The sequence below is a fragment of the Sinocyclocheilus anshuiensis genome, unplaced genomic scaffold (assembly GCF_001515605.1).
Source record: "Sinocyclocheilus anshuiensis isolate Anshui unplaced genomic scaffold, SAMN03320099.WGS_v1.1 scaffold457, whole genome shotgun sequence".
Lineage (NCBI taxonomy): Eukaryota > Metazoa > Chordata > Actinopteri > Cypriniformes > Cyprinidae > Sinocyclocheilus > Sinocyclocheilus anshuiensis.
This window is the reverse complement of record NW_015537939.1, coordinates 4,130,852-4,141,049: the sequence shown is the minus strand read 5'-3', so window position 1 is coordinate 4,141,049 and position 10,198 is coordinate 4,130,852. Positions and strand designations below refer to the sequence as shown.

At 39.0% G+C, this 10,198-nt stretch overlaps 1 pseudogene; it reads right to left on the bottom strand.

The window, feature by feature from the left end:
- Nucleotides 1-5,168: 5,168 nt before the first annotated feature.
- The window catches only part of LOC107662754 (proteinase-activated receptor 1-like), an 8,729-nt pseudogene continuing 3,699 nt past the window's right edge, over nucleotides 5,169-10,198 (bottom strand).

Below are 10,198 nucleotides of genomic sequence, written 5' to 3'. Positions count from 1 at the left end.
CTTTAATCATTAAAAATCTAATCAAATTTAGTATAACCACTTTTTTCTTTTATATATTTTAATAAACACTGATCAGAATAAGTATGTTGTTTCATTTTTAAATAAATATATGTTACACTGAATGACAATGGAACATTACTTCACCCATATTTTGACATTTTTACAAAAGTTATTTGAAACATTAAAGACATAAAAAACATTACTTGCATCTAATATGCTTTCTATGTATATAAAATAACTTATGTAAAATTAAATTTTAAATGTCTCATCTTTGACCCACATGCACTATATTTGCGTTTATATATTCCTCTGCATGACCAAGCTCTGAAGCATGTGTGAAATCAGTCCAATGGAATGGCAAGACATCATGGGCGGGATGACGTAGCGACCAGGAAGCTTAAAAGCACATGCGGTGGAGACAACCTTAGCTTCTGATTAGTGAAGGAAACGATTGCAGGGATGCAGGAAGTATGGCAACGTGACGCAGCATCTTGTTCCCTCTGGGAACCATGGTTACATACGTAACCTAGAGACGTTCCCCTTAAGGAACTCGTGCTGAGTCAGAATGTTTTGGGAACGAGAATACCCACTCTGCCATGCTTACATATCCCTGCCTAGTGTGGAACACTACACAGCTAGGACGGGAGAACAGAGGAGCCATGCGTGGCACCCATGTCGAGCTTGTCAAACCTGACAAATATAAGCGGGGTGGACCAGCCCGCAGCGTTACAGATGTTGTGCATAGACACTCCAGAGAGAAAGGACTTGGAGGCCGCCACACTTCTAGTAGAGAGCTCTCTGACCCCAAAAGATGAAGGGAGGTCAGAGGACTCATAGGTCAAAGATATTGCATCCACAATACACCAACTTAAGGTCTGCTTGGTCACCGGGAGACTCTTGGGCGAACCAAAGCAAACAAATAATTGGTCAGATTTCCTCCACAGGGAAGCTCTGTGGACATAAGTATCCAGTGCTCTGACTGGACAGACAAGATGAAGCTTTTCCTGGTCTGGGTCCCTAAAGGGAGGAGGACAGAAAGCCTGCAGCACAACTGGCCATGGAATTACTGTGGGAACCTTAGGCACATAACCTGGCCTAAGGTATAGGAATGCCTTAGCCATACCAGGCTCAAACTCCAGAAAGGAAGGGGCCACAGAGAGGGCCTGGAGGTCACCAACTCTCTTAAGGCAAGAGATGGCCAGTAGGAAAGCAGTCTTAACTGTGAGGAAACTCTCCAGAACCTCCTCAAGGGGTTCAAAGGGAGGCTTACAGAGAGCTTCTAAGACCACGGCCAAATCCCAGGATGGGACTCTAGAGCGTGAAGCAGGCCTCAACCTCAAGGCGCCATGGAGAAAACGTGTAACCAATGGGTTTCTCCCCAATGTCTAAGAGGGGAGAGGGGCGTGGTAAGCAGCTATGGCCGCCACGTACACCTTCAAGGTGGAGTGGGTCAACAGAATCGAGCATCGAGCCTGCAGGAACTCCAGCACTGAACCAACCGGGCAGCTAACTGGGTCGAGCTGGCAGTCTCCGCACCAAGAAGTGAAGAGTCTCCACTTCAGGCCATAGAGTTTCCTAGTTGAGGGAGCTCTGGATTGGAGGATGGTCTCAACAACCTCAGTTGTTGAATGAGTCAGAGAGGACCAGAGGGCACGGTGCAATGTCTCCTGAATCGCAAACAGATCCACCTGAGCGTGGCCAAACATTCTCCAAAATCTGACACACCACATCTGGGTGGAGTCTCCATTCCCCAGGCCCGGGCCCCTGCCTCGACAGGATGTCTGCTCCCTGATTGAGATGCCCAGGGATGTGCACTGCTCTCAGCGAGAGGAGTTTTCCTTGGGCCCACACAAGGATCTGGTGCGCCAGCCTGTACAGGGGGCGTGAACACAGACCTCCCTGGTGGTTGATGTAAGAGATCACCACTGTGTTGTCGGTGCACACCAACACATGATGGCCTCTCAGGTCTGGGAGAAAGTGTTTCAGTGCTCGAAACACGGCCAACATCTCCAGGCAGTTGATGTGCCACGTAAGATGGCGGTCGCTCCACAGACCGCGGGCAGGGTGGCCACTCATGACTGCAACCCAACCGGTGAGGGATGCATCCGTCGTTAACGTTACGCGACGACAAGGAGCTCCCAGCACCGGGCCCTGTGACAAGAACCAAGGTTTCCTCCACATGTCTAAGACACGAAAGCATCGCCGTGTGACCTTGATCATGTGAAGCGGATTTCCTCTCGGGGTAAACCCCTTGGTCTTGAGCCACCACTGTAGGGGTCTCATGTTCAGCAGGCCATCTTGCGACTGCAGTGAGGATTGACTCGATCCGAGCAGGAGACAGCTGTGCCTGCTGTGGTTGAATCCCACACCACGCCCAGATAAGTGGTCCTCTGTGATGGAGAAAGCACACTTTTCTTGGCGTTTAATCTTAACCCCAACTCTTTCATATGGGTGAGAATGACATCTTGATGCCGAACCACCATCTGCTCTGATTGAGCTAGAATCAACCAATCATCGACATAGTTGAGTATGCGGATGGCCTGGAGTCGCAGTTGAGCCAGAGCAGCATCTACACACTTCGTGAAAGTTCGGGGTGACAGCGCAAGGCCGAACGGAAAAACCTGATATTGGTAAGCTTCGCGCCTGAAAGCAAACCACAGGAACTTCCTGTGTTGAGGAGGGATGGAGACATGGAATTATGCAACTTTTAGATCGATTGAGACAAACCAGTCCTCGGACTCAGATCTAAAATGGGACGCAACCCTCCATCCTTCTTTGGAACAATAAAGTAGAACCAGGTCTGTCGAGAGGAGGGCCCACCTCGATGGCCTCATTCCTCAAGAGAGTATTTACTTTGTAATACCGGAGCCTGCTCGGGACCCACCAGGGTGGGAACAATCCCGTTGAAACGAGGAGAACCGAACTGAATTCTGTAGCCTCTTTCTACATTCTGCAGGACCCAACGTGAGATATTCGGCAGAAGTTTCCACACTGCCAGAAAATCCACTAAGGTAATCAGTCTCTCGAGACTGACCTCCGGTGTAATAGGAGTGGCCCGTTCGGTGCCCTGAAATGGCGGACCGGCAGATAATGACCGAACTAGCCGAATGACAGAAGCTGCTGCTGTTTCCACTGCACGTGCTTTTATAGCTTCTTGGTCGCTATGTCACCCCGTCCGTGACGTCTCACCCATCTATTAGACTGATTACACACGTGATTCAGAGCGTGGTCACACTGAAGGTGTTCCCAAAGCGTTCAACGCAGCTCGCGCTCCTGGAAGGGAACTCGGGTTTAAGCGCAGTACATGTGAAGGTCCTTAAGATGATGCCATTGAACTAAACAATTCATACTAGAACAAATATTTAGTTTACAGTAAAAATACTGGTAGCATTCTGTCAGAATCTATGTTTTCTGTGTGACTTCTAGAGTTGTTTGCTTCACCTGTGATTCGTTATAACGTTTAAAACAGAGAACCAAAATCCTCTAAGCACCCAAACACTGGCCAGTCACTTATGTACAATCTGCATATGTGCTCTTCCATTTTGGAATATTTGATTATGAACTGTAGTAATGATCTCACAACACATGATGTTGTAAACTTTTTCTGGAGGTCTGTAAACTTTACCTGGAGGCTCTGGTATGGAATAGTTTATGGATAAGGTTTCAGAATAGTTTCTGAAATATGCTCCAGGATATTCTTCAAAATAGTCTCCAGAATAATCTCCATACAACACTCCATCCAAAAAGGAATCGTTTTCTGTTGTGTCATAGGTCTCTGTCGTAACAGTGAAATTGCGTTCAGAGCCATCTGTAAGCAAACAAACAAAACTTTGTTTTGATGGCATTACCAGTCAAATAAAGGTAACTGTGACACATTTGCTAAGAAGCCTTGAAGAACATGTTTATCTTAATAACTCCAGTCAAAACACAGGGCCATCTACTGTAAATAGTACTGTTAGCAACCTGTCTATTGTAACTGAGTAAATGCAGCATTTTTTATCTGCCTGCATAAATGTAAAAACTTAATTAATCTGTTTCACCCCAAGTTTAATGGTGCTGTATTGAGTTAAACATTTAAAAAGTCATATATAATAGGAATTCAAGCAAATTAACAAGCCATGAAAGCCATAGCAATTTTAATTACTGATGCACTTACCACATGTATGCACAAATATAATAGAAAGCAAGAGAGTTTTGACCCCCATGAGCACTGATCAAATCTAACTCTAGACTTTAAAGTCATCAAACGTCAAAATCTCTAGATGGACAAACACCCGTGCTGCATCTGTCACTGAGTGCCCAGTCTCTTCTGTATGGTTATGCCAGGATATGATACAGACAATTTTCAACTCTTCAGTGAAAGGAGGTGTTTCAGAAAAAGTTGAGTACCACTCTCAGGAGGTCTAGAATGTTCACCATTCCTGTTTAAATGCAGTTTCAAATATGAATTTGTGTGATTTTGATGAACACAAGCAATAAACATTAAATCAACATCAAAATTAAATAGATAATAAGTTACAACTAGCTAGAACTAACTAGCTAGGTTTACGTTTGTGTTAGATAACAGTTTATCAAAGTTATCTAATAGTTCCTTAAAAAGAACAGTCAGAATTTATCCATAGTGAACAAAGTAAACCAACAGGATCAATTTATTACAGCTTCTGTGCATCATGTTATTCTGTGCATCAAGAAATCTTTACATGGACTCTATTTCACACAATAATCTGAAAAATATCAAGACTCATTTCTTTGAAAATCATCTGGCCTTCCCTCATTTTACATATCATTGATATGATATCTTTTCCAGTATTCAGCAACATTACTAAAGAATGTGAATTACATTGTGAAATACAATCACAGACTCCAGACATTTACATATAGAAGTCTTAACAGTACCTTATCAAAAACCATGCTGAACTGAGGCAAAGAGAGTGTGAAAAATATGTGACATGTGACTTTAACAAATGGAGAAATAAAGCATTATCTAAATATTGCAAAAGACATCTATGACTTGACAACTGTTACATGTCCCTTCTGCTTTTGATCGGATAAACTCTAAAAGCAGTAGCATTTTAACAATTGATGCAAGATGTAAATTTAGAATAATACATGTGTAATGTAATATATTGAAAAAGCCAATTATGGAAACGCCATATCTGATTATTTTTTCACACTTTACTGCAAGCCGGGTTTAAGTGAGAGATGTGGATTTTGTCTGTGTTAGTTGGTGATTTTAGTTTTTCTGCCTTTTCCCTCCTCAACACAGAGTGGATCTGCTGTCTGCATTGAGACGAGCCGTAGTAGTAGGGCAGAGGATCCAGAAAAATACTTGAGCTCCCCAAACACACAGCCAACAAGTAAGCTGCATATGATAAATCTCCCTCCCCACTGTTGAATCCAACAGCTACAAGAAAACACTGGTACAGGTGAACGTCACTAAGGCCAAAGCATTTAGGGGCAAACTAATGAGGATGATGAAGATGTAGAATGAGGGCATGACACGTGTGGCCATCAAGCCTTTGAGGAAGTCAGTAGACTCATCTAGGATGCATGTGTGTCAGGGGTTGGTGCAGCTGTGTGATTATACAGTATGCCGCTGCATCTCGAGTTCTGCTATTATTCAATGCTTGAGATGTCTGATTATAGCCTAAAAACCAACCCGGAGGATGTGAAAGGCAGTCAGGAGCTGTAAACAAGATAAACACCATGAGTAAAGTTCTCATACTACTACCAGACACTAACAAAATCAGCTTTAACACATAAACAGCTACATATGTTGAATGACTCAGGGAATGGTGAATTTTGGTGATTAAGTCACTGCACCCTGAATATTACAAACCTGAAAATGTAACTATTTATGAGAGGCAATTTTGAATGAATTTATACAATATATGAATCAAAATACAAAAACATACAATTATTACAAAAAAGTTAGTGTGCACCCCTAAACATAACTGTCAGTGTTATTGCCAATTTGCCATGAAATTGTGTTGCACATTACTCTTATGTGTTGATGAAGATTTCAGATTAATGCTGTTTCTGTAGTAAGATGGAGGAGGTGGAACACAGCCAGAATCTGTAATCAATACAAAAGACCATTAGTGAAAGCTCTCATGATACCATCAGACAATAATTAAGAGGAGGACACATTTGCAAAAAGGCTTTGATGGAGATTATGTAATATTGAAGGAATTCAAATTCAGCTTCAGGACATTTTTATTGCATAAATACACTTTAGATGTGCAGATAAATACACAACCTTCACACACACACACACACACACACACACACACACACGGATATTCAATCATGCCCATTTTATTACAAGTGTCATTAGATAAAATGGTGCTCATAAGGGATGCTATGTGAAATATGATCTACAGCAAATGGAAATGTTCAAATGAAGCCTACATCACTGATAGGAAACAACTAACAATACAGTGCTTTATTGTGAAATATACTTCCTTCACTGCAAACAAAATCCATCAATGATAAAGAGATTTCATATACTAACAACCCACACACAGCTGTGACTTTCTTAATATGAATAAATTAAAATGAATAAACTATTAAATGATTAAATGAATTCTATCAGCCATCTATATTATATACAGCATAGTGTTGTGATTGTTAACTAAAACTAGCATTAAAACTATTAAAAATAATTTTGATACTGAAATGAAGCTGGAATAAAACAAATCAAAATCAAATGAAATAAAAATATTAGATAAATAATGTAAGCTGAACTGGAAAAAATAAGTATGTAAAACTATAAAAATATAATCTATTTCAAAATAATAATAAATACTATAATAGTATATAAATAATACTAAAATAACACTTGTAAACATCAGCAAGACATATCTGACACAAGTCTTGGCATTCAAAATTATTAGAATATTTTTAATGGCATTGAATGAGGCATGTATGCACAACTGTAATTAAAAAACAAGAGTTTTCACTGATTACCAATCAGCTGTCAGTTTCTCTGAAACTCACTAAAATGTACTTTAGAACAACCAAAAATTGCAAAATTTCAATAAGCCTGACAGACAGGCACAGTCGCTCAGTGTAGTTCTTGATTTTTAGATTGTGAAAATGTTGAATCACTCGAGCCTTCAGCCTTAATCAAATTAAATAATTAAGAGATCAATTATGAATGATGATGGTTCTTTGGGTGTGTCTTCTGAAGCTCTATGCACTGTTTTCTTTTTCATACTGGATGTTGAATCTCCACGGAAAAAAAGGGTGCAAACTTGCTCAGTCTGTGTGTTTGTGAGAGTATTGTCTTTTCAGACATGTGAAGGAATACAACAGAATAAAATATAGTTTTAATAGGTCTAATAAGTGCAAATTACAGACAGATAAGGAACATTTTATTTATTTATTTATTTATTTTCCAGGGCTTTACTGAAACCATTTGGGGCTTCATTCAATCATCCTGTATAGCATCCTGCACTCAAATGATTCAAATTATATACACAGACATATAAAATATAACATAATATACTGTATGTAACACATTAACAAACAAGTTTAAAGTGAGATTAAAGATAAACAAATAGAACAAATAATTAGATAAAAACATTAAAGATCTTTAAAAACATTTTAAAAATGACCTATTTTCATGACAAGAACAGGGTAAAATCAATACAAAAACAGGTGTATAAACAAATTAAACATTTAAAGGGAGATTAAGAACAGACAGACCAGATATCAGAAATCAGATTAATTTACATATCGGAAAAATAAAATAATAAGATGACGAATGAAATAAGAGGTGGAAAAGATAAAGAAAGGTCTATTTTCATGGCAAGAACAGAGTGAACTCAATTTATAAGCCAGTTCTTTTTTATCTTTTGCAGTGGTGTGTGTTGTAGGAAAATTAATGTTTTACTCTTTCTTATTTACTTTCTTAGACATTGTGGGTTTTTATTTATATATATATATTAATTAACTTGTGTTTCTCTCTCAATATGTATACATATGTCACCTGAAATGCAACAGAGACACCACACAGTAAAACAGAGAGCCTTTGAAGTCTTTAGTGCGGGTAATTTAATCAGGAAAGACAGAGGGGTTCATAAATAAAGACCTTTTGACCTCACGGGTGTGAAGGCACACAAACACACAGTAAAAACAAATGATCAGAAAGAGTCTTTGAACTCTTTAGTGCAGGAAAGACAGAGGGGTTGTTGACCTCACAGATGTGAAGATAATAAAAGCCCAGGGGGTTAGAAGGACCATTGTTTTTTCTAAAAACAGCTAGGTTTGGTTTACGGGGTTAAGTGGAAAATTACAGAGAAGGAACCTTGTAAGAAGTGGGGGGTGATAACAGTATAATAAGGCTGTCTGTTTTCAGTGTGATTTTAGGTCTGTTGTGTTTCAGGGTAGCTGCTGAAACATTGTGAACATACCTCTTTAAGGAAAATAAACTTCTTTCCTTAAATATAATTTGATTTCTTGTCTCTTACACTGTGATGCTATTTGTTAATAATTGTTTTTGCCACAACATGTGTCAGTTGGAAATATCAGTTTATGCAATTTATGTATGTTTATGCAATTTTCGTTATCATTTAACATTTATTAACTAAATTAAATACACCATTTGGTGTCACCACCCTTTGCATTTAAAACAGCTTTTGTCCTACATACACTGCAGTGCACAGTTTTCCAGGTAGCTTTGGAGGTAGGTTTCTTCAAGTGTCTTGGAGATGTTGTCACAGTTCTTCTGGATTTAGTCTGTCTCAGTTTGTTCTGTTTCTTCATGTCATTCCAGACAGACTGGATGATGATGAGATCAGATCTCTACGTGGAGCACTGGCTGCTATCAGACTGTTTGTGCATACAAAAATCTCGCTGGATTATCACAATTAATGGCAAAAGGAATGTTTGGAAATGTAAACTGATATTTCCTCCTGAAACACTACAGCAAAAGATAGAAATATCTAGCTTAAAACAATTTTTTGCTGATTAAAATAGCCTACTAATGACCTAAGACTTATAACAGTATTAGGCTATGTAATCATTTTAGTTTGGTACTTCGGAGTGCACAAATCATTTGACTCAGATCAAAACTAAGTGGGTTTGTGAATCTTTTGATTCAGTTTGGGACTTCAGAGCCGTTGCGTGAATCATTATTCCGATCGGAAATTCGGAGAGTGTATCATGAATCATTTCATTTAGATGGGAACTTCAGAGCGAGTTTGCGAATCATTTTATTCAGATCGGGATTCGGAGTGCGTATTGTGAATCATTTGATTCAGATCGGGACGCAAAACTGTATAAACCATCAAACCAACAACAAAACACAGAAAAAGAAAGAAAGATAAAAATGTGTTGTCAAGTTAACTAAAAAATCATTAATAATAATAATTAATAATAAATATTATAATAAATTTAATTTACACATTAAAGCAGCACTATGTAACGTTTTCTGTGTTAAAAATGTGCAAAATGTACATAATGAGCGAGTACATCATGAATTCATCTTCCAAACCGCGTTTTTGTCTTATTCACTACGGTACACTTATAATAAGAACTTATACTTGTACTATTGTAGCCTGGTCGGGTCGTCACCGCTGCGGAGTAACACATACCTGCGTGAATCGCCATAGACATAAACTTAGAGAAGTAGCTCCGGTTGGAATGTTCTTCCGCGGGATGTGTGCAGTTCTGTTTATTAACCGCTAGAGCGCCAAAAGTTACATAGTGCTGCTTTAAGAGGAAACCCACAACCTTTGGGTTACGAGTCCGACTCTCTAACCATTAGGTGACTCTCTAACCATGACTTCCCCTACGAATATAGGGGAATAGACATAGGACGAATATAGAGATACAGTTTTCACTGCTTTAGGATTAACAGAACTTTAGATAATTTCCATAATACTTGTCTATACATCTTTTAATAAAGAGACATTCAGAGCAAGTAAATTTTAGTTTATTTCTGTCGGGTTGTCGTCTGGTTGTTTACTGTACCCAATATCTGGGTTAAACATATTGGATCGCTTGTTGGGTTATTATTATTTATTATAATAGTTTATTGGGTTATTTCTATAATAATGCAATTATTATAATAATATAATTATTTCTATAATAATAAGGGATGCACCGATACCACTTTTTCCAGTACTCGCCCAATACCGATACTTTTATTTTTGGTACTTGCCGATACCGAGTACCAATACCGATATTTTTA